This window comes from Hipposideros armiger, unplaced genomic scaffold (genome assembly GCF_001890085.2).
Source record: "Hipposideros armiger isolate ML-2016 unplaced genomic scaffold, ASM189008v1 scaffold_453, whole genome shotgun sequence".
Taxonomy (NCBI): Eukaryota; Metazoa; Chordata; class Mammalia; order Chiroptera; family Hipposideridae; genus Hipposideros; species Hipposideros armiger.
Genome location: NW_017731803.1, coordinates 863,930 through 889,097, shown reverse-complemented (window position 1 = coordinate 889,097; position 25,168 = coordinate 863,930). Strand labels below are relative to the sequence as shown.

General features: G+C 37.8%; 1 protein-coding gene across 41 annotated transcripts in view; it reads left to right on the top strand.

Annotated features, from left to right (window-relative positions):
• PTPRD (protein tyrosine phosphatase receptor type D) overlaps positions 1-25,168 on the top strand; it is a 693,301-nt gene that overhangs the window by 651,591 nt on the left and 16,542 nt on the right. The window lies entirely within an intron of this gene.

Here is a 25,168-nt window from a genome sequence, read left to right as displayed (position 1 = left end):
CTGGTGATGCTCAGCCCTGACTCATAATTCAACTCAAATTGTACTTCCTATGTGTATTGCCAGCATTGTAAACTGGCCTCAGATGGTTTTGTTGATACATGTGGTCATTTTCTTAAACAGATTGAACTTGAATGCTTTAAGTGAGAATGCACTATCCAGTTTTCCAAACCTTCACACTCATTGTTTTACACGCAGCTCAACTCATCTATTTATAGGAATTGTTTCCTGTTGTAAACATTTGAGGTGAAACCCTGGAGAAGCCTTAAAGCTCATTCGCCATTCCTCTTCCCGTAGGAAGAATTAAACACTCTCTTCTCTGAGTTCCCGTAAAATAGGTTTATCCTAAGCATGTTTAGCTGCATGTGTGCAGATCACATAGGCCTTGAAATCTTAAGAGTGTGGGCTATGGATTATGCACATTTGTACCCCTGCTTTTACATCATAGTGGGTGCTTAATAACAGCTCGATGAAGTCGGTTGAATTTCATATGACATTTTAGGAACTTTTTACAGAAACAGATCATTTCAAAGCTGGACTGATTTTTGTATTTATTTTTTAACATGAGACTATATTTTGATCTCCTTATATTGGGGTGTTTTTAAGAGAGTTGAATTATTTTAAATTGCCTTTATCTCTCTTTTTTATGTATTAAATTTATTAGGGTGGCAACAGTTAATGAAGTTTGTATAGGTTTCAAGCATATCTTTCTATAATACATCATCTGTATATCACATTGTGTGTTCACCACTGAGAGTTAGTTCTCCTTCTATTACTACATATTTGACCCTCTTTTTCCTCTTCTACCACCCTTTTACCTTTCTTGGACATGTTTCTGAATCCCTTTTTCAACTACTCTATTATGTCTTTTCCTGTATGCCCTCAATTCCATGATTAAATATAGATACAGTTTTCTATATTTTAGCCATAATAATAGTTAAGAATACTGAACCCTTAATCAACATCAAATATACTGTCTTCTGAACTGGAGAGGCCATCTTCTAAGTGCTTTACATGTATTATTGCATTTTTCCTCATCTTCAGGGGCAGGAACCTTAGTAGGAACCTTAGTGGGAACTTTATCTCCCATTTCACAGAAGGAAAAACGAGGCCAAGATGTCCCCCAGCTTGCCTGGCCCTATAGACCAAGTGAATTCTCCAGGCTTTAGATCACTTGATGGTCCTCGGCTCTTGCTGTGACCATCAGCTTGGAGGGTATTTCACTTTTAAGCCGACTGTGATGACCTGGTCAGAAGAAGCCACTCCTTCCTTTCTGTCCCCACATCCTGTCATTTTCTGTCCTTTACTTCCCTCTTTCTGTATCAAAGGCAATTGCTAGCATGACAGTCTCTTCGGCCGCTTAATCATTTTAACATAATCACAGTAACTACCAATTACCAAACCATTACTGTTTTCTAAGTATTACTTAACACTTATAGTTGCACTCATTTCGTCCACAAAACAAAATATTTCAGTTGTGAGGAGCAATTAAGCATAGGGAGGCCGTACATGATTTGCTCAGGGTCACACAGCTCGTAAATTCAGGCCTGTTTCAAAGTCCATGACCTCTTTACCAACCATTATATCCGGTTCTGGCTCTTTCTGTTGCAGAGACTACCTAGTTCCTTACACTTATCTCCTTACTACATATGTGTTGATTAAATAAATGGTCGTTAGATGGATATGTGCCATTACCTCTTCACAGATAGAGAGGTAATGTAGTTTTTTTCTCCTTATTATGACATTTGATTTTGAAAGAAACAGGGGGAAAATGTTCAAGTATTTTAAAAAGCTTGTATTTTTTTATAGAGGTCATATGTTAAATTTCCCCATATTATTTCAGTCTTCCTCCTAGAAAATAGTTTTGTTCCCTTTTGTCCCTTTTGTGCCTTATGTTGTTTTATAGATGAACTTATGGTTTATATTCTAGTACCAAAGGGATATGACTACTGATTTGCTCTAAGTATTTGCTTCTTGTTAAGAATGAATAACTGGAATGAAGCTATCATTTCACTGAGTTAATTATAAAACTTGAACCCATGTACTATCAGTCATGTTAACTCCTTTTAGGAACAAGGGAATTTCTCCTATGTCTTCATAGGAGAAATATAATCATTTATGAGTAAATATGAAAGAGGATAGATGGAGACCCCCCTAAATCTGTCTTCTAAATGAAACACTTCCAAGGAGCATAAATTGGACTTCCTGAGGATAATTTAATTCTTTCACATCATAGACTCAAACCAGTCTTCAAAACTGGAAGGAGCAGCAACTGCCGGCCAGATGTACACCAGTAAGGCCCTGGAAGCATCATGGGCCGCTGAGGGAGGCCCAATAAAAATCAAATGACAATTTGGGTTGGAAACATTCCTAAGATCCAATCTTCCTAATACTTTTTTACTTTATTTGGGAAAGCACAACCAAGAAACTGCTTAGATCATATTCATAGCATAACCATTTACTCCGAATACCAACCCAATATTGACAAAACTAGCCTTTTTAAGGTCAAAAGATTTTGGAAAGCATTGCATATGAGCATAAAAATAAAAGACCTTGGGATCCAAAGGAGCTAAAAGTGCTATGGAAAATTGGTTAATGCATTTTTAATCATTCACTCTAAATTCCATCCCTTATTCTTCCCAGTGTTTCATTCAAATATCTTTAGATCAAAGACCACAAGTATTGCCAAAGCATGTGATAGTTTTGAGATGCTGACAAGTGCAAACTATACACCCATATTTTCCTTAAACCTGGGATTCATTTTCATATAAAAAATAAGTAATATGAGAAGCTAGCTCTGTAGATGAAAGACTAGGTTGTTAAAAGTACCAACATCTCTGGATAAGAAAATGGATGGAATATACAAATTATGTCCTTATTTATTGGAACATTTTAAGGTGAGGAGAAATAATTATACCATATGGAAACTATTATCCCAGGTTCTGTTCTTATAGCAATAAAAAGCAAATTCTTAATTTATGAAACAACATGGTGATACAAAATGAATGCCAGGTCTGCCATATTTTGATGGCACAATTCTACATGATAAAAGTTTTCTTACTTCCACTGAAAGAGTTTAAAAGTAAATGAACCAAAAGAAACATTAAAAGGAATTGTATAATAGTCCCAATAGGCATAAAATGTAAAACTCAAAATGAAGAAGGTGTTTAGGGCACTGGGAGAAACACTCTGGCTGCCGGACAAGATGGAATATTTGTTTGAAAAGAAGCATTGTAGATCTAAAAGTAATAGAGTACAGGTGAAGCCAATATTATAAGAAATTATCTTACTTTAAAGATATATATCAGGGCTGGATCATGAAAGTCCCTTCAAGGGCAACTGAGAAGCTATCTCCTTCCCATTTCATGCCCAAGAATAGCAACCAAATCACCTTCATGTAGGAATGCAACCATTTACAGAGCTTCTTCCCATCATTTATTTATTTCAATCTTCACAACAAGAATGGTAGGTGTGGATTATTACCATCCTCACTCTACAGATAAGGAAATTGAGACTCTGAAAAGTTCAGTGACTTGTTGAAGACCACATGTCCAACCAGTAAGTAGAGCGTCTGGGTGAGAACCCATGTTTTATGATTCAAAGCCCTCTCCTCTTTGTTTATACCATACTGACATTTTATGTTTTGCCTAACTTATGTTATACAAATGACAGCAGAGCTGTCCCCCGCCCACAACAGAGATGACTTTTAGCAGATCTAATACCCCTTTGGGGGCAGCATTGCCTGGTGGCACTTGAAATCAGCTGCCCTGTTTACTACATTTATGACCTTGAGAAAGTTATTTAACCTTAACACACTTCAATTTCCTGACCAGTAAAGTGGGGATAATTACAGTGTGACCTTCGTAGTATTGTTTATAAAGATTAAATAAGATACGTACAAATAAAGTGATAATTACACAGGTACCTGCCACATAGAAAACATAGAAGGAAGTCAATAAATGTTTGTAGTTGTTGATTATATTTATTTTTGTAGTCTATGATTGTTTTATCTTTTTTTTTTTTTGCTCCACATAAAATAAGTGGTTATTTAAATTGGCTCTATTACTATCAAACAACAAAGAACAGTGTCATGTTTTTCTGAAATATGAGTTTGACTCCTTTGTAATTTGTGATTTAAGGAGTAAAAAATATATGTGTGTGTATATATTTTAACCTAGAAGGTAGGTAGCAACTAGAAAATTTAACACTTAAAAAAATGCATAAGTCCTGTTGTAATTATTTCATTGAACTGAAAAAAACATTATTTATTAGAACAGATTTATTAGAACAGGTTTCTCAACCTCAGCATTATCGACATGGGGTCATGTAATTTTTGTTGTGGGGGACTGTTGTGTGCATTGTAGAATGTTCAGCAGCATCCCTGGCCTCTGCCAACCAGACGCCAGAAGCACCCTCCAAGAGGTGGGACAATCACAGTTGTCTTTAGACATTGCCAAATGTTCCCTTAGGGGCCAAACAACCCACTGCTATATGGCAATGGAACTGATTTTTTTATTGTGGCAGAATGTATGCATCCAAATGACAGCCACCTCAAAGCTTTAAACTTGAAAACACCTGTTTGAATGGCATTCTTATTTTAAACATTTGGAAAGAACTAGGCTCAGTACTTGAAAAATTACCCAATATTCCTCACCTTGATCTCTTTCCATCCCACCTCCCTCCATACCTCTCCTAGCCCCCCAAAATATCCTTTTCTACATTTCGTGCAGCAGGAGTCAGTAGTTAAGACTTCCATTGGCCCACAGTGTTGCTTAGAGAGTTTAGCTGATAAAACAGATGAAATAGAAAGGATGGGGCAGGATTAACTGCGGCTCTTCGATTCTGATGATAAAGGCTAATCAGCTATTTGCTCAAATTCTCTTTAATATTTGAAAGGCGAGGCCTATGAGAATTATGATTATTATGGAAAGCCATGCCTTCTCTGTTTTGTTTGTTTCAGTTTAGGTTGGTTTTGGAATTGAATCAATTTTTAATGTAACCATATTTCAGCTTCTGACACATCTGTGTGCCTTCAGACTTGGCAAGCTTTCTGAAACAGAGGCCATATCAATCGTTTAGCCATTGTTGCCTACAAATACCAACCCGAATTTGGTGACTTAAAATGCCACAATCTCTTGTTTCTCACTGTTCCGTGTGTTGGCTTGGGGCAGGGCAAGTTTCTTCTGCTGGTGTCCCTGAGCTGTACTTTGCGGTCATCTGGAAGGGCTGGCAAAGCTGGGCCTCTGTCTCCCGGGGTCTTTCATCCTGGCCTGATGGTCTCAGGGTTCTGGGGATCAAAGGAGAAGCTTACAAGGCCTTTTGACAGCAAAGCTCAGAAGTCACATATCATCACCTCCACCACTGCATTCTTTTGCTCAAAGCAAGGCAGGGGCCAGCCCAGATTCAAGGGGTGGGGAAACAGACTTCTCCTCTCATGCAAGAAGCAAGAAGTAATTATGACCTGATTTACTCTGCCACTGAGGGCTGTGTTGCTGAACTGGCCGAGTTTTCCCTTCCACTCTCACCAGCTTGGCTAAGTCCACTGTGCATTTCCCTCCTGAGGCTGGATGAGAAGAGCAAAAGCCCCTGAGCCAACTCCAAAATACAGTTTTCTTGTTAATATACAAATTAGGTAATTTTTGAAAATTGGAGGAAAAGTCAATTTAATTTGTTTCATAACTGCTGCCTGATTATTTTTGCTGAAATATCAGCTTCTGTGGTGGGAGATCTTGTACTCTTTACTTTTCTTTCATCCTGTCTCAGAAATATTTCCTTTTTATCTTCCTGTAATTTAGAATTTATTAGGATGGATGGTTTCTTTTTTTTTTAACTCTGAAACTCCAGGAGTATAATTTGCTAATAGTGAATAAGTGAATCATAGACCTAAAAGGGACATTTCAAGCCGCCCAGACAAACCCCCTCCCTGTGCCTGACTCCCACCTCTGTCTCTCCTGTCGCTCCTCCCCATGCCCCTCCATTTCTTTAATTTCAGAGATGAGAAAATAAAATGAAGCCCAACATGACTGACAGTTTTCCCATAGACTCTCACTGCAATCAAGTCTTCAGACTGCTGGTCCAATATGTTTCCCCCTGTCTTATGGCCCTTTTCATGTTGTACACATTAATTTGATTAAAGAGCCCCTTAACACTTTCCAGGAGGTGAATTAGGAAAGTAATCAGAAAGCACCTGTATAATGGCAGGAGGCATTATGTTGGGAACTCTGATGGTCAGAGTAGGTAATTTTGAGATGCATTAGAGCCAATTAAGCATCACAGATCTTCCAGCCCATCGCCGATTGAATGAAGGGCTAATGAGTAGCCAGGGAGCAACCTGAATGTGCTACGCACCCAGATGTTGTCAGGCTGGGGCAGCAGAAAACAGTTGAGGGATAGCAGATCAAGAAGGAGAGAATGGCAGAGATAAACTCATGCCACTTTGCAGTAGAGGCTGGAGCTGGGATGGTGGAAACCACTTCAGGCCACGAAAAAATGACTTTACATGCTGTCTTGGCAGCTGCGCTCTGTTTCCAAGTGGTGGCCTTGTGTATCTGCTGCTCCCATTGGAGCCCTTGCCTGGCTGCACAGTGGCTGTTTGCAGGAGCTTTTCAGTGGCCATATGCCTGGGAGGCTCATCAGCCACAATTTCCTCCTCCCGGGATCCAGCCAAACGCAGCAGATGCTATTGTTACCTCCTCTATTGAATAAAATAGGAAGCAGAGAGAAAGAAATTTGTCAATATTGTTTTTCTGCTGGAACTGAAATAAATACTGTGTGTGGTACATTGTCCGATAGCAACCCATGTGCCAAATCCCCATTTTGTATAACATGCTTATGTAAGATAAGAATCTGCCCCTACATTTCTTAACATAATGTAAATAGCCTTCTTCATTCTACTGTAGATGTGTTACAATTATAGCCACTCAGACTTCTCGATTTGAGTTTGTGCTATTTCTTGCATTTGCAAACCCTTTATGCCTGACCATGCCATCTGCTGGAATCACTTCTGTTTCTCTCACACACTCACAGTGTTTGGTATATGCCTCAAATCTGGCTGTGCAAAACTCTGAAATCTTTCATATAAATAAACAAATGTTTAGCAAGTATTTTTAAACCCTGTGCCTTGAGAAGTAACATTAATAAGGTACATTTGCGTTTGTAAATTAAGTGCAGCTGCTGAGAGAATTTCTTGTTGCAGAAATGTATGAAGTGACACCAAAATCAGAAAAGAATCTATTTTGAAATAAAAGCCTGCACGTATGAACTGTGTCTGTGCTGAAGACAAAATAAATAATGATAAATTAAGCAAGTGAAAGGGCTGTTTTTGGACATAGAACATACCTAGGGCAGAAGGTGGAACAGTCTTAAGAACCTAACTAACCACCTCCCCCGATCCCGTGTTATCCTGTCAAACCTTCCTTTCAGCTGGACTGTGACACCACACTGATGAGCCTGCAAAGTCCCTGTCGACCTCCTCTATAGTTCTCACTGCTCACTCTCAGCTTGGCTAGGTGCAAAGTGCATTTGCTTCCCAGGACTGGATGAGAAAAGCAAACCCCAAGTGTAACCCAAAATACAGGTTCTTCTGTCAATCTATGACATTTGACAGCTTAGTCCCATTGTCACTCTCTTTTTTTTTACTTTCTGTTTTTTGTTTTGTTTTTTTGCTTTTCAGGGGTTTGGTTTTTTTCCATTTTGGATCCATAACTACCCCCAGATTTGCATGTTAGAGATGCGGGTTGGTGTGCCTTTTTCTCCATAGTTTTCCACCTCACTGCTGTGTGCGTCCTCTGTCCATAAAGAGCAGTGCTAAGTGGGTAGAGCCCCTTTTGTCACTGAGGCAGGATTTTTACAGAGATTTGATCTGTTGCCTGTATATAGATTATTTGTAGATGCTGGATTTTGATTACACTGTCCTTTAAGACTGGGTTTAGGTTGTATACTATAAGTGAGTATAGAAGATAAATATTTAAAAGAAGCAGCCTTAGAACGTCACAATGGCAAGCCTCTAAATTCTATCAAGACCCAGGGTTGTTAGATTTTAATGTGGACAAAGAAAGACCATGCCATGGGTTATCTCAAAGTATGAGGTATGTTTCACGCGTGTCCTAAAACCTTAGTAAAAAATCCACCTTTTCCTAAAGTAGTTCATGCATAGTAGGAAATTGAAAACTGCAAAGTAATAAATGTAGCCCCATCTTAAAGGTTTCATTGCAAGTGTGTGCTCATAAGAAAAACTCTCAGTTATGACTTTTACTACATACTTGGCTTTCAGGCTACAAAATAGAAATCGCATATGTAGAAAAATAAGAAATATTAGACGGCCCTAAAACCGTGACATGTTGTGCAAATCATTTGCCTGAGTTTCTATTTCTCTACAAACATGGAGAACAATGTGGTCATTTGTCAAGGGTGTTTTCTCTATCAGGGAAAAGTGCATAAGATTTGGTAGATTAAATGCTTATTTATTATGATAATGGTGGTGATGACGATGACGATGATGATTAGGAATTTAGGTTTCATTGGAAGTCATATGAAATTTTCTCTGATTACCTTCAAACTCCGTTCTAACTTGGGCTCACAGGTCATCAGTTGTTCTAGAGAAAGACAAATGCTGTTTGATCTCCCTTATAAGTAGACTTTAAAAGCTTTTTTAAAAAAACAAGCTTAACGATACAGAAAACAAATTGGTGGTTGCCAGAAACACAGGGGTGAGGAAGTGTGAGAAATGGGTAAAGGGAGTCAAAAAGTTAAAAAAAAAAAATATATATATATATATATATATATATATATAATTTTTAAAGTCTCACTTTGTCAACCTTAACCCAACTCTAATTCTAATAACTAGACAGAGTTCTTGCTCAGCCTGGACTCATGCTCACTACTTACGCTGGAAAAACCATAACCAATTATGTCGCAAACCACAAAAATCCTTTGTAACCTAGAGTTAACATTTCATCCCTGTTTTGTGTGTCTGGAAATGATTGACCTGGCTTCAGACTGTTTTCTCTGATGTACTACAGCCTGAAATTCACTTGTTATCTTGGTTCAATTAAACTCAAACTTAGTGGTTTGTAAGGCAGTGTATTAAAGCCACAATCTTAGCAAAACCTTTTCCAGAATTCACTAAGAAGCTCTGTGAGTGCAGTCCAGTTACAAGAGCTGTGTGTGTTTGCCTTTGTCACCTTGTTTATATTTCCTAAAGGCTTAGGAATAGCACATTTTAAAATATGAGATAATTCTGCATGGAAGTCATTTTTGGAGCGAATCTTGGTGGCATACATAATGCACAAAGGGACAGCAATTTTTAAGGTGGTTGTCATGCCTTTTATGGAATTCTCTGCCTATCTTTTCATATGGATAATCTTATCAGATAGCACTCCTGGAGTATCACTAATGTCTACAGTTTCTTTTTAAAGTTTGGGTATAAGAAATTTAGGGTCCAATCCTAGCTGTTGGAACTAGGTTAATGGCTCTAAACAACATCTTTTTATTTATCCCCCTTAGGGACCATACATTTGGGAGAAGCTTTGTGTTGGGGGTGGGGATGAGGTGGGGGGAAGGCTGTTTTTCGTAAACTTTGAGTTTGGACATTTTAAAACATACCCAGAAGTAGAAAAAAAATGTATAGTGAACCCCCAAGCACCCGTCACCCAGGCTCAGTTTTCAACATTTTAAGCAGTGTTTATTAAATGACAGTTCATTTTCTATTTTTTAAAAGAAACACATTACGTAACTGCCATTCAGCATTTGAGATTTTTAATTACCTGAACAGCCTTATCTCAGGTAAATATTCAATTTCCATGGACATATTTAATATAAAGGGTGCTCATTACCACTCTCTCAGCTCCAGGTTAAGCATTCCCAGACTGCATCTCTTATGCCTCCATAATCTGTTACTTACACTGCTTTTCTAGGTCTAAAGTCTTACAGTGTCCAGTTTTAATTCGAGACTCCCAAACCTCACTCCTTGGAGGGCTTATTCCCAAAACTGTCCTTAGCAAAATTTGGCTTGCAGACTACTTTTTTTTTTTTTAATTCAGCACTTCCATTTTTTAAATTAAATGTTATTTTGTTAAGGCTCAGTTCATGATAGGCCTCAGCACTGTTATTTTACATCCAATGCATCACGCACCCCTGGCTAAAGCTTTCTTAATCTGTGAAAATAGAGCTGGAGTCAGAAATGATTAGCTACCTGATCCAGGAAAAAAAAAATGAAAATAGCAGGTTTGGACCGGCCCAGTGGCTCAGTTGGTTAAGAGCTCGCTCAAGAGTGTGAGCTCTGAGCAACAGCGGTTCGATGCCCAGCCTGAGCTGAGCTGCCGCTGAGCTGCCAACAGGTTTACAAATCTGAATGTTGACCATTTCCAAACAATTATTGGCATATCTAATCTGACATATGATTTTCATACTCATTCTGGGTTCTGCAAGAAGTATGAAAGAGTTTCTAGAAACCGAATTATGGTTTGAATATAAGAAGGCAAGACATTCAGAAAATCCCGATACTTCAGTGTGTGTGCTGAGTTGTTAATAGATGTTATGTGGGTGGTGTTTTCTATAGTCAAATAAGTGTGGGTTAAACTGAGTTAAATTTCTTTACAGCAGAGCTCCTCAACCCTATACCATACTCATTTCCATTGTGATCTTCCAAGAAGGAATTTCTAAAACAAACTGAAACATGGCACTCTTTTTCCCCCACCTTCGAATTTCACAAAGGCCTCTAGGAAGTGCTGTCATAAAAGATAATTTGGTTCTCAGTGATAAAAAACAGTGCCATGAACTACTAAGTGTAATTGGCTAATCGGTAACACTCTGTAAAATGTATAAATAAATAATAAATATTTATTAAAACTTAGCTGCAGAGCTCCAAGCTATGCAGTATGGAGATGAAACAATATGCATCTCCCTCAAAGAGCTTACAACATGCACAAAGATACCTAAACTAGTGAAGGCGTTCAGGAGAAACCTTGATGTGTGTATTCAGTTAAAACTTGGTCATTTAAAAAAAATAGATTCAGTTAAGGCAGAGAACCCTAAAAATTTACATAATATACAGTTAATATTAACTTCAAATATTTAAGTGTATATTATATTAACTCATTAGGTTTTAAATTTAGGATTAAGAACTGTTCTTTGAGTATGACCTATGGTTAGAAGATTTAGTGTATTTAATATAGAGAAAGAACTCAATGGTTTTTAGGTAACAAGTATAGAATCCTTCTAGATTTTTATAAATTATTTTTTATTTATTTACAGTTGTCTTACTGATAACCTAATACAAGAGTACTTTTTGGGTAGTGATGGCTCACAAATCACTTTTAGTAAGTCTTTCCAAAGCAGTTAATGTAGCTTTCACAGAAACAACTCTCTTTTATATTGTACCCATATGTCATCAGTTTATTTAATACTTAATTAAATTATTTCACTGGAATAACTGCTTATTTTGGAATAAACACTGTGACACCACTCAAGAGCACAGCTATCCTAGAAAATAGCCTGCTAGCCTTGAGCAGAACTAGTGCAAAGAACAACAGGACAGGGGGTTTGAGGAGGAAAGGAAAAGTTTGGGCCAGTGGTTAAGTTGGTTAAATGGCGATCAGATAAGAAAATGCATAGGACAGGTATCTCTATGCATATGGAAAGGAAGAATGATAGAACAAACAAGAATCTGCTACTTGAGATAAGGGAAAAGAAGAAGAGAACTTCTGCACAAAGCACTGCACCCAAGATTGAGAGATTTTATTTCAGTCCTGATGATTGGTTATCCAGTGCTCAGCCTCTTCCTCTCTAAAATTTAAGGGATTGATTTGGATGGATGGTCTGAAACTTAAGCATTCTTCAGGATCACCTGGGGCTTGTGGAAATTCAGGTTGTCTGGTCCCATCTCCATAGTTTGACCCTGCAGGTGGAGGTGGGGACCAAGAATTTGTATTTCTAACAAATTCCCAGGTGATGCTGGTGCTGCTGTTCGGGGGCTGCACTTTGAGAATCACTGGATTAGATCATCTCAATGTCACTTCCAAGTCAAAAATCTGATTCAGTTGTATATGACATGGTTTTTTTTCTTGTTCATTTGTTTCCTCACAGGATAGAAATCAAGATATGGAATATTAGTTTCATCAATTCATTGGTATAAGTCTTTAATATAAAACACACAAAAATAGAAAGGTTTCATATCTACTCCTCCATTAGACCAATGGAAGTAAAATTTTAGCTCTAGATCCTCAATTAGTAGGAAAAAGAGAGTAAGAAAATTAACACTCATCAAGAATCTATCAATTAAAAGGCATTTTGCCAACCGTAGCCTTATAACAACCTTGAGGAATGGGTTTACATGTCACAGATGAGAAAACTGCTGCTCAGGGAAGATATATAATTGACCAAATATCACACAGCTTGGAGGTAGAGGAGCCAGGCTTTGAATCTCTAAGGTCCATGCTCTTTCCACGTACCAAATTGATTCATAAAACAAGCACATCACATCAAAGGCTACTTTTTCTCTCATGCTTATGTGAAAACAAAATACCTAGTCAGTTGTATCAACTCAATCAACACTTTCATTATGTTTAAATTATTTTAATTAGTAAAAATTGCAGCTTCAAGACAAAACACGGGCTTTTAAGTGTGGCATTTGATCCCATGGGAAAAAACTGAGTTTCTTCCCTGGACTGTAATGCCCAACCATTAGAGATATGAGGCCAGAAATGATGTCTAGTTTACCATTGCATCCCTCTCCCCTGGAGTTATGCCACAGATGAAAATGACACTCAATAGATATTTGATGGATATTGAGTGGAAATGCCACTATCCAAAACAATGCCAGGAGCAAAGCCATGTAAGAATTCTAAATGGTGTAATCTGTGCTATATAGGTAAATAATAAAAATAAATGGTAGTAGCATTATTCTTCAGTGCCATATAAAATGGTTTTCATTGTTACTTGATTGGGGAGAGGGTGGGAGTAGGCTACAGACCAGATTTTGTGGGCCCCAAGCCCTGTAGGATACTTCACATTCATTATGGAAGGCTTTGTAAATGTTGAGTGTGGGCTTGCATTCTAATTAGCATTCTGTCTGGTATTAATGGAAATGTGTGCTGCATCCCTGAGAATTATCAGGGTAATACATTCCCATTCCCAATATCTTCCTCCCTATATGAGGTAAATTAAGTCTGCAAAGAGAAGCATTTTGTGCCTCCAGAAAGGGAAGCACCATATAGTGTCCCTGATGTTAAGAAAAAGTTCATTTTCCTTGAATGGGTTCCTTACTAAGGAGCAGTTTTCTCATCCATGATCACCACAGTCCCTCCATTTCCAGAACAGGCAGAGAGGAAATAAAACAAGCAATTGCTCTTCTCAAATGCAGTATATTTGCTGCTTATATGGTCTCTGTTGAATCCAGCCCTTGGTTTACCTCTCTTTGGGGGTTCCAGTCCACTAAGAAAGGCAGCTTGGGGTCCCCAAATTGGCCTAGACTCAGTGAGCAAAGCTTCCAAAGCATTTGATAGAATGAATATTGCCAAGCTGTTCCTGTATCTCTTGGGGAGCTGATAAAATGAGGCATTGCCTTTGAAGAGAATCTTCCGGAGGAAATCACTTTGACTTCAACAAATGTGTATTCCTCTTCCGGGAAAGTAGCTCACCACAGCAGTGGATGGATTGTAAGGATAGACTTGGTGTTTCCAGAAATTCTTCCTCCATAGACAGGATTGTGTGCCCAGCAAAAACGATCCCACAGTGTGTTAGATTCCCCCTGACTGTTGTCAGCCATGGCAGGCATCTCAAGCTCTCTGTATATAGTTTGTCAGATAGGAATTCTTGAGTTGATCCTTCAGACGATTAAATGCCCTGTTGATTACTCAAATGTGATATTTTATAAGCTTCTTTAATAAAAGGGTAAATTTTCAGATGCTGCCACTCATCATCTATATATGTATATTAATGCTTATGAACATTTCCATATAATTATTTTTAATATTGTAAACTATGTGTGGTAATTTCCTTTGACCTGTGTTGCAGTTAGATACATCATTTGATCAGTGCTGTCAACGAATCATTTTACGCACACATATTTAGTTAATTGGTAATTTTTTTTTCTGCCTGTGTTTATATGCAATATACTCTATAAGGGAAAGGAAATCAGCCTGCTTGCAGCTGAGTCTGGTAAAAGAGCAGTTAGGTTCTATCAGAACAAACAGCTGTCAATAATGAGTTCTGAATGAAAATCACTAGCAAAGAAGGGAACCTAGACATCTGCAGGAAATGTAAAAATATTTTTATAACCTAATAGTTGAGACCTGGACAGGGGGATCACTGAGTTTTCCCAGCTGTATTTTGAAATATTCCCAGGCTGAAAGAACCCTGAAATTCATTGCATAAACTAGGTTGCATTTTTTTTAATGTTGCTCTTTTTGAACAGTGTATTTTGATTTCATGTAATCAGCATGAAAACTTCCTATTTCAAACTATTTTTCTGTGCCCCCAGTCATAAAATGAAGCTTAAAAATAGTTCTGTTATCTTTGTATTGTGTATTTCCGATCAAGGGGTTTTGTTGGTTATTTTTCTTTCTGTCTTTGGAAAAATACTTTTGGTCTTATTACACGGTATCTGATTTGCTCATATTGCAGTCTTTTCTGGCAAAGAAAGCTTGCAAGGTGGGCTCCTGGCATCTGAGTTTTATTACAAGATAATTCTATATATTTGAAGCTATCTGGAGACAATAAAGTATTTGGTGTTTTTTTTTTTTTTAATCAAACAAACTTTACATTTTTGAAAACAGCCTTTGCAATCTTCCCCTTTTACTTTGAGGTTTTGAGTTGGTTGGATCAACAAGCCTATATGAATAAGAGATCAAAAATGTTTAAATTTATATATATGTATATATGTATATACATATATATAAATATATACACACATATATGTACATATAAACATATATATATGAGTATATAATGCATAGATAAGTAGGAGTATATTTTATATAGCCTTTAGCCCTCATTTACTTATAAAAATATTAGGAGTCTCTATCTCTATATCCTTGTTACCCAAAGCGTATGGCCCATGGACCAGCAGCATCAGCCTCACTTTGGAGTTTGTAGGAAATGCACAGTCTTGGGTTCCGTGCCAGAACTACTGAATAGGAATCTCTGGGGCAGAGCCCAGGAATCTGTACTTAAATACTGCTTAGGAATGTGTACACTGGGATGGACCCATAATGCATAACTGGCTGGTAGAACATAGCGTGGTGGCTGATACTTGGAAAAGAATCTCTCATTTTGTGTTTATTGAATTGAATTATTGAAAATTAACTTTCATCTCTTTGGTGTCACGGTCGTGTGACTATGTTTTTTTTATCTTCTGCTATTACCCTGCATGAGAGGCAAACACTATTCTCTCTACTCCCATTCTCAAACATGACCAGTATGTCATTCCAAATACACTTAATACTAGTTTTCATTAATTAAGTAGTCATGTGTGAATACTACACTTACTGAAAGTCATCTGTCTATCTGAAACAGATAGAGCTGACATCACTATAACTAGTTAATACATAGCCAGGTACCTGAAGATCTTTTTTAACAGATCATCAAAAGCCACTTTCTTCATTTCTCTTTGGGTAGTTGAATAGAGTGAGGGAGCTAATGTTTCATGAAGAAAGGATAATTACTGGCACAGCATGCCTCTTTTGGGCCAACATCATTGTAGCCCAAAATAGAATCATGGACTTCGGGTCCATCTGGGGAGCTCTAAGGAAAATTGTCATCTGTTTTCAGTAAAACTCCATTGCTGGGAACATGAATCTGGGACAGGGCAACATGGACCCATGTCTCAACTTTGCTAGTAACAGCCATGTGATCTTGGTCAAAATCCTCACCCTGCCTGAGTCTCAGTTCCCTCCTTCAGAAAATCTAAGTTGGCAGATGAGTTGGAAGAGGCACTGAGCTGTACTGATGCATTAATTCAGAAACCCATGAGTGTAAGATGCCAGATCAGGCCCCAGGGGTCACCAACACTAAAATCTGCCAGAGGTCTGCAGTGAATAAGTAAATAAGTGAAGCCAACTCTGTAAAAGACAGTAGGTAAGTTGATTGGATTGACACTGAGATTCTCACTGACTTACAAAGCTTGTGGGAATCATACGAAAGGATCAAACAAAACACAGAGCTATCGATTTGTAACCACCAAGTTAGAGCCTTCAAAACCATTGAACCAGTTATGTTTAAGTGAAGATAGGAGCAGTTTTAAAAAGCAAAAACAAAACAAAAACCCCAGCACCTTGCCTTTATGGGGAAATAGTTGATATGCTTTACAAAATGATTGAAATAACGTCGCTTAAGTTTGAATATCTTCTGTTTGATTCTGCTTGACCTTCGTGAGGAGTAATAGCACTTATTTTGCTAATGGCAAGCCTGCTGTGTGGACTGAACAGGTTACACACATTGTAGCCTATATGGTTGTTACTTCCTTTGAGTTGAGCTGTACACAACCTGTGCAGTTTTCCTGTGGCGGTGCTTGTTAGTGGATAATTTATGTCATTCTAAGCAGCATACAATAGGGACTGAACTGATATGGAAGGACATTTACAAAGCAAATCTCTGTGAAAATGATACAGTTCCTTACACTTGTATAACGTCATTCAATTGACCTCATTCAGATTCAAGTCAACTACCAATTGTAAGGGCTGGCTAAGGCCGTTTTTATCTATGCCTAATAGCCCCCTCTATCCTTCTGTAAAATAAGACCAGCTATGGCATATTCAGGTGTTCTGTATATAAACACGTTAGCCTTCTAATTTACCTTGATCATTACATTTTAAGAATAACAGGGAATGTGTTTGGCAGACAATGTTGGGATAGAGCCAACAACATACAAAAAACTCTTTGGAGTATTTTTGTTTGAGTAAATGTACTTAGAAAAAAAATCAGATTAGGCCCATGTGGATGTGTTTCTTATAGACTTATTCTTTTTAAGAAACCCCTATTCACTCATCACGGGAAAATAAAATGCCATGAGGGGCTGTGGTCTGGGTAGGTCACACTTGACTTCCTGGTATTCTTAACTCGATCCTTATCAGGTCAGTTCCTCTGTGCTTAATCTCTGCTTCTTCTCTATTGATGAAGTGTGAACTTTTAATCATTAGAGGACCCTACATAAGAGTGCAATGCACCTTTTCTTTCTAGAATGATCAAGGTTCTGGGTTGTTTCATCCTAACTTTTGCTTCTATCTCTTTACTAAGCATTCTTCTCTCTGTGATGACTTCTATACCCCACTGCTTCCTGAAACCCACTCCTTAAAAGCCAGCCTGGGATGGCAAGACCAAGTCTGGGCTGCAAGGAGCTGCCAACGTCACCCAGACTTCTGAGAATCTGTCTCTGGGCAATATTCCCAAGCTAAAGTGAATGGGGTTCCATCTTCTCTCTCTACTTCTTTGGGGCCTCAATTCTTTATTGAGCTTTTGTTTTACAATAGTAACTCTTCATCCATTATTTAATATTTCTTTTTAATTCCATTATTACATAATTATGTTGTCCTTGCTAAAAAAAAAAAATCAAACACTCCAACTAAAGTGAAAATCCCTCCTTACGACCACCATCACCAATTCTATTCTCTACTAACAAATAACTGTTATCCTACTCTGTGTATCTTTGCAGTCCAAATTCTATGCATCAACATGTGTGCATTAAAAATACATAATGTGTGGAATTTTTAGAAATGTAAGTGGCATTGTGGTGTTTACATTTTGGTACAACATGTTTAGGTGGGCTCAACAGTGTCTTGGAAACATTTTTGGGTCAATACTTGAATTTACCTTATTCTTTTAACTGCTACATAGTAATCTAGGTATGTATATATCATAGTTTGTTTAACCATTTCCTTAGTCATAATAATTGTTTTACCAAATTACTTTGCTATTTCAAATAATGCTACAATGAAAATCCATTTCTAAGACTCCCTGTGCATATTTGTACATTTACCTACCTCTGTGAGAGATTTCTAGAAGTGAAGGTGCCACATCAAATAATATGTACATTTAAAATTTTAATGAATGCTGCAAAATTTCCCTTCCAAACAACTATGTTACTTAGGCATATATCCTATGGTTAATAGCATGCATAAAGTCTGCATTTCAATGGCAATTTGTTCCAAACTAGTTTTTGTTTCTTATTTTATAATACATAAAGTTGAATTAGGTAAGTGAATATTTATGTCAAAGAAATCTGTATAATTTCCCTGGTCATTCTGGGTAAAAGAGATGAGAGAGGAGATAATACTAAAGTACTTATGGGTCAGATTTTGGTAGGCAGCCCTAAATAGTCTAGAGATGCCCAGTATGGCTGCATATTGTTAGATATTAATGTTTAACAAACAATAAAAGAAGCGTTTCAAAACAGAAGCCATATAGGATCACATTACAGTTTTACCAGGCTAGTCATCTGAATAATCTTACAATCCTCAGTCATAAAACTCAATCCATTCTCATAGATGTCCTTTTCTAATACTCTCGCAGTTCATAAATGCCATTCTTGTTACAACTGAGCTGTAATATCCAATCAAGTTACGAGCTGATGTATGTACAGAATACTCACCATGATTTTTGGTCCATATTTTACTGTCTTTCCACCCAACTAAATGACCTGTAAAATCTGCTGATTCTATTGTCTTTCTTTGCCAGGTCACCAAAGTATCAGTAAAGGGTCAGAATTAAAACTCCACCAGATTAATCAGGAAAGCCAACTCCTAAGCATATCCCCAGAATAATTTTAGTACAAAATAGTCCCCTTATGCCTCTTAATGTTTTCCTTTTGCACATTACTACCATATCACATCATGGGACATTAAGCATATTTCAACTCGTGGGACTAACTCAATCATGTTTTTAGAAATTGAAAACAAATGTTGTAACTGGATGAATGATAATATTGAAGTAATAACAATTTCCTAGTAGGCATACTTGTTTAATGGATTGCATAGTCTATCACTCACTGAAACCATTTTGTTTTGGTTTGGCTTGGTTTGGTTTTAAGGAAAAAGTTTGTCAATAATTTGGTTTGCTTTAGTTGAATTATTGTCTTTCCTGGAAGATAACTTAGAAAGTTGGTTTTACTTGAGGGGTAACTGGGACCAATCTAATGCTAGGCTTGATATAAAGTGCTGTCCTCTTCCCTTTTTGCTGGAATGTTCTGTAACCTAATAAATGTACTAAATTGTGCTGGCCTCAGCCTGAAGCACAGGGTTATGCACTCTTTTATTTTTTTAAAGATATTTAGAAAAATCTGTCTCTGTGCTTGGCAACTACTCTGTCGGAAAACAGATAAAAATAAAGGTGGTTTATCAGTTTTGCTGTTCTTATCATGTTTCAGGTTGAAGGCTGTTGAAATGATGAAAAACAAACAGCACTAAATAGGATTCCATCATTATCCCTGCTATGGGGAGCTGAATTTTTCAGGATCAAAGAAAAATGCTTTTGCTTTTAGAAATGCAATCCTTCATTTTGAGAGGTACACTGCACTCAGGTACTGATGGGTGAAAAATAGAGTAAATTGGAGAAGGAAGTAAAATATGTGCGGCTATGGGAACTTGGAAATTCAAACAAAAGCAGGCTGGCATGGTTTTAGAAGCTCTGAATTTTCATTGTTTAATTTCTCAAGAAAAAAAGTAGTGCCTGAGGTTTGTTATTTCTGAGCAAATGGAGTAAAGCATAAGCACAGGTTGTTTCCATCTCATAAAATTATAAGAACTCCCTTTATCTATGTAAACATATATCAAAGAAATAGCCTCATGATGGAGAGTTTGGGGAATGTCCTTGTATATATCGTTGATTCAGGAGAAGGCTTCATAGTTTTAAAGTTACATTTTTTTTTTATTTTGCAATTCAAGTTAAGCACCTTCAGTTTCCCTGGCATGGAAATTGCCATGAGAAATGATAAAATGTAGTAGAGACAAGTTAGCTATTGTACTTCCCCTCAAGGAGATTATCAACTGGCATAAACATAATCACCAGAAAATAAAAATAAGGTAACGCAGTTTCTGATAAAGAGGCATAAATCGTCATAGGGATCCAAGAAGGAATAAACCACGGCGAGAGTCTTGATCATGGTGGCATCACATGAGATGAGCCTGAAAGGAGGGTAGATGTCAACAGGTAGACACAATAAGGAGGAGTAAGGAACTCCATAAGCCCAGGCCCAGAGGTGGGAAAACTTTCAAATATGTTTAATTTGCCAGAAGCTGAGGCAAAGCCATGATTCTTACAGTAAACATGTTGCCTAAGAGCCAAGCATTTATTTTAAATAATTGCTATTGATATGGTTATATGCTTAAAAAAATGTTATAAACATTACTGAAAATGGGAAATAAATGGGTGGAACTTGCCCTTTTCCCCTCACTGCCTTTTAGCCACCCTGGCTTTCTTTTAGTTACTCAGTTATACATATCTATTATTTTCCATTTCACGACCTTTCCTTGGCTCATCTTCTCTCTCCTCAAAAGCATTTTATCCTTCTTCACTCAGTAAATTGTTCCTTGCCCTACCTACTGTATTAGTCCGCTACAGCTGCCATAACAGAGTACCACAAACTAGGTGCCTTAGACAATAAAAATTTACTTTCTCACAGTTGAGGAGGCCAAAAGTCCAAGATTAAGGTGTCATCAGGGTTGGTTTCTGGTGAGACCGCTCTTCTTAAGACGGCCACCTTTTAGCTCTGTCCTCACATGGCTTTCCTCCATGCGTGTGCAGAGAGAGAGAGATCTCTGATGTCTTGTACTATTCTTGTGAAGTCCTTCTGGTTTAGGGCCCCACCACTCTGAGTTCACTTAACCTTAATTACTTCCCTAAAGGCCCTGTCTCTGGATGCAGTCACATTGGGGGTTGGGACTTCAACAAAATGAATTTTTAGGGGACACTGTTGAGTCCATAACAGGTATCAATTTAAATGACGTTTCTTCAAAGGTGCTCTACCAACATCCTGCACCTTTGCCTCACAGCAGTTGTTGAGATTTATAATTATATATTCATGATTATGTAATATCTAATTCCCCAACTGTAATCTCCCTGAGGAAAGGATCATGTTTGTTTTGCTTACCACTCCATGATGACTTAGCACAGAGTAGGCACTCCGTAAATATTTGTGGGAGAATAGCCTGTGGAGTCTTATGAAAAAGTACACAGCAAATGTGGAGGGGAAAACAAAGTAATAGGCACTTTCCTATCTGTCCTGGAGTGGTGGGAATGGATGAATGAGGATAATCAGTCTGCACTGGTCCATGCAACAACCAGCTCTCTTGGGGGTGGGCGGGGTGTTTTTGCCAGTTTTCTTGGTGTTAGTACTCCCACCATAGCTGATGGCAAGCTGCAAATGACATCACTGAATGCAAAGCTGGGGAGAAATACCCAATAGCACACTACTATATATTTTTTCACCTCAAGAGCATAAATGTAAAATAAGAAGCTATATGTTTTGAGCATTACCTTTGTTTTTAATATATTTAAGCAGAATTTCTGAGAATTAAACAATTAGCTTTTCCCAGTTCCAGCACCCCATTGATGGATAGTTGAATGAAATTGTAAAGGTTGAATGCACACAAATTTATAATTGTGCATGGCAAGAGTCAAAAATAGTTCAAGCTGATTCTTAAATTTGAGACCTGAATGTCAAGGAAAGAGTGATAGTGGGAAGAGCAGATTTGAGCAGAGAAGATGCTGATTAATCTTGGAATCTGTTTATTTCTAAAGAAATGTGAGGAAAGTTTGAAATAGAGGTCTCCACTCATGCTCAAAGAAAGGACTATCATTTTAGGAATCTGTTGCTTATAAAAATTATTGCTGAACCATGAAGGGCAATGAGAGAAAGGAGAACAGAGCTTTGGGGACATTACCTACATTTGGGGGCTGGCAGAGGTATGTAAATGAAAGAGAGATACAGATAGGAAAATCCATAGAGACAGGAGAATAATCAGCACAGGGATCAAACAAAAAAAATTTTTTAATGTTACTTACTGAGACACAGTCTAAAGGGGTGCTGGTAGATTTCTGAAGATGAGACTTAGAGTTCATTTTGATATTGGTTTTCAACTTTATAGAACTTCTGCCCTGTGACGGAGTCAAAGGAATCATTACACAAGTCTCAGTTCTTCTTAAGTAATTTTATGTGCTGCATGTCTCAGGTTATTTTGTGTTTGAGATAATTATAAAATCTTCTCCTATCCTACTATCACCGTAAGGGGGTTATCAGATGTTTCCCGTACTCCCTCAATTGGTGTCATAGAAACCAAGGAAGAAAGGCTTTTCAAGGAACATGAATTAGGAATAAACATGACTAAAGGAATGTTATTGGGGGCTGAGCCACAAGAAGGTCACTGCATTTGGCAATTGTTGCTGACCCAAATGGGAGGAAGCCCATTTGTGAAGCAATGGTGGTGCTGCGAAATATGGTGCTAAAGTTTAGCATCTCAGAGCCTGCTTTTGACTCCCTGTTTGGCCATTTACCATTAGTAGTATAACTTCAGGGCAGTTCCCAAATGTTATGAATCATAGAAGGGAAAAGGAAACACATTTGCTGAATGCCTGCCGGCATCACGCCCTGTGGTGGGAAGGCACTTGCTTACTGGCATCTCATTTACCAAAACAGTATATGTGGAAGCAGCAACCTCCTCCAATGTAATATTTATTGGAAATAAGGGGAGAAAAGGGAAAGCAGCTTGAGAAGGTAGATTAAAGCAAGATTTTGAAAGTCTAATCTTAAATTATCCTGTGGTGATTCTATCATATTTTTTCCAGCGTTAATATTGCCTGTTCCTTGCTGTCAGCTTCAGAGGTCAGAGTTTAGACCTACAAAGTAATGGCCTTTTCCTTTATGTTTGCAAAACATTCGGTATGTTTAATTCAGCATTTAGACCAACTAAGAAAAATGGGAAAACAAGGAAAAGTTGAAGTGATTTTCTCAAGGAGACCCAGCCACTGGTATCTGGAAAAAGGATCTTGAACCTCATGGTCTTGCTTCAAGCTAAGAGAAACCTCTAATATTTAAAACCTCCAAGAATTCTACATCTTAGAAAAGAAGTAACATAGAACTTCCAGGGTCAGCTCCTTCCCTGCCTTCCATATGTAAACCAAGATTGGGCAGCTAACAGTATTTTGTGTTTGGGGGAGAAAAGACATAGTTTATCAAAAGCCATAACCTCTCTTCCTTTGTTTCTTTTCTTCCCACAATTCATGATTTAGACTCAGGCACATATTTGATTTTTTTTCCTCCTTTTTTTTTTTTGGAAAAAATGCATCATTACGAGTATGAGGACGTTGATACTGTTTGGATCTGAAGTTAGTCCTACCAGTTTTGCAAGATTCTGTGATACCTTTCTGCCAGAGTATAGAACCATGCATCATCCAGACATTTGGAATGGTCCCTAATGTGTATTTCAAAAAAATATTTCTGCCATTATCTAGAATTGACTTGACATATAGGGCTCGGTTATAAGGCTTACAGTGTGGTTTCCACTAGGAAGAATTGCACGAAGTTTCATCTGGTTGGAAGCAATGCACAGTTAAGATGAAGGTAATTTAGAAAGGCAACACAGAAAAAGAAAAAAAAAAACAGATATTACTTGTAGTCTTAGAACCTCCCAAACATGGGGGCTGCCTCGTTTTTCCAGGTTAAGTATTACTGAGTTTCTTTTCATTGCAATGTGATGGCATATCCGGAGATCAACATGGAGATGGCTCAAGTCTTTCTCCTGTCTCTCCATTTCCTAGCAAATATTTTGTGGAACAATGTTCGGGCATTTTCTGCATAGCTTTGAACCTTTGTCAAATGTAGGATTTCTTTTACTGCCTGAGAGTTCTGCTTCCTCAGTAGGCTTACCAAATCCGGATGGGCTGCTCGTTCCTAAGGTCTTCCATGCCCATCACTCATCTATTCACTGATTTCATAAACATTACTATTGAACATGGACTGCATGCTTGGTGCAGGAGACACAAAAGTAACAGAAAATGCAGTTCCTGCTCTCAAGAAATGCTCTATTATTTATGGATGATGGTCCTACGAGACTAACTAATAATATATTGTGTGTGACTGGGATTGTAGTAGGTATTTAAAGACACCAAGGGATCTGGGACATAGGGTAGGGGAGTGAGAGGGTAGGAGGGTCAGAGTGGGGAATGTCAGGGAAAACTTGGCATCTCACAAGTTTATATAGTAGAACAAACTAAATAAAATGGGACTTTATGGTTCTCAGTGCTTTAGGTTTCTGTTTTGTGCTAACAAATGTGCTATCATTTCTAACACTCTGTGCCCCAGAAGTTTTTTGTGTTACATCTCAATGTTATGTCATTTTGTGGTTTAAACCTTGAATGGAGTCTTAGCGTCAGTATCTAAGGGTTCTAACTAGAAGCTGACCATCAGTTTTTGTGTCTGACAGGACATAAAAAGGGTGTAAGCAATTTTTAAATTGTGGTTATATCATATTCCCACTTAACCTAAGCTACAAACATCAGGGCTCCTATATGGAAGCTGGATTTGATCTCTACTGCTCAGTGGTTAAATAAAGTTATTACTTGCTACAAAATGCTCACTTACCACTTTGCAGCCACTTGGCATGAGAGAGAAATCTCCACTTAAGTTGAATCAGTCACCCTAGTGCTCATTAAACACATTCATTTGGAGTCCTGATACATTCCTTGCCCAAATGCCTTACTAGGCCTATGAAAAGTTTCACATGTAGCTCCCAGAGCCAGCAGTATCATTGCAAAAGCCATTCCTTCTTGTTTGCAGTTCCAGCCTTCTCAATTCCCCATCCTTTCTGTTCTTCAAGTCTTGGTTCAAATGCCACATCATCCACAAAATCAACACAACCTTTTTTTCTTGAGTTCTAGTTATGTAAAGTATTATCTTCATTGATAGCCTCTGAGCTCTTTAAGGTAGGATCTAAGTCATCTTTAATGTTGTATCCCCTATGTTACTCATTGAATGAAGAGATGAACAGATGGACAAATAAATGAACACCTAGATATACAAATGACAGGAGAGAGTGACACATAGTAAATGAAGAAGGCTGTCTGTTGCTTGGTGTGTGCAGTGGTAATATACCTATTCCTGTTGATGACATGTTTCCCAGCCAGGCAAATATCCAAGACCAGGAGGAGACAAACATTTTGGATTCAACCATACTTGACACATAAA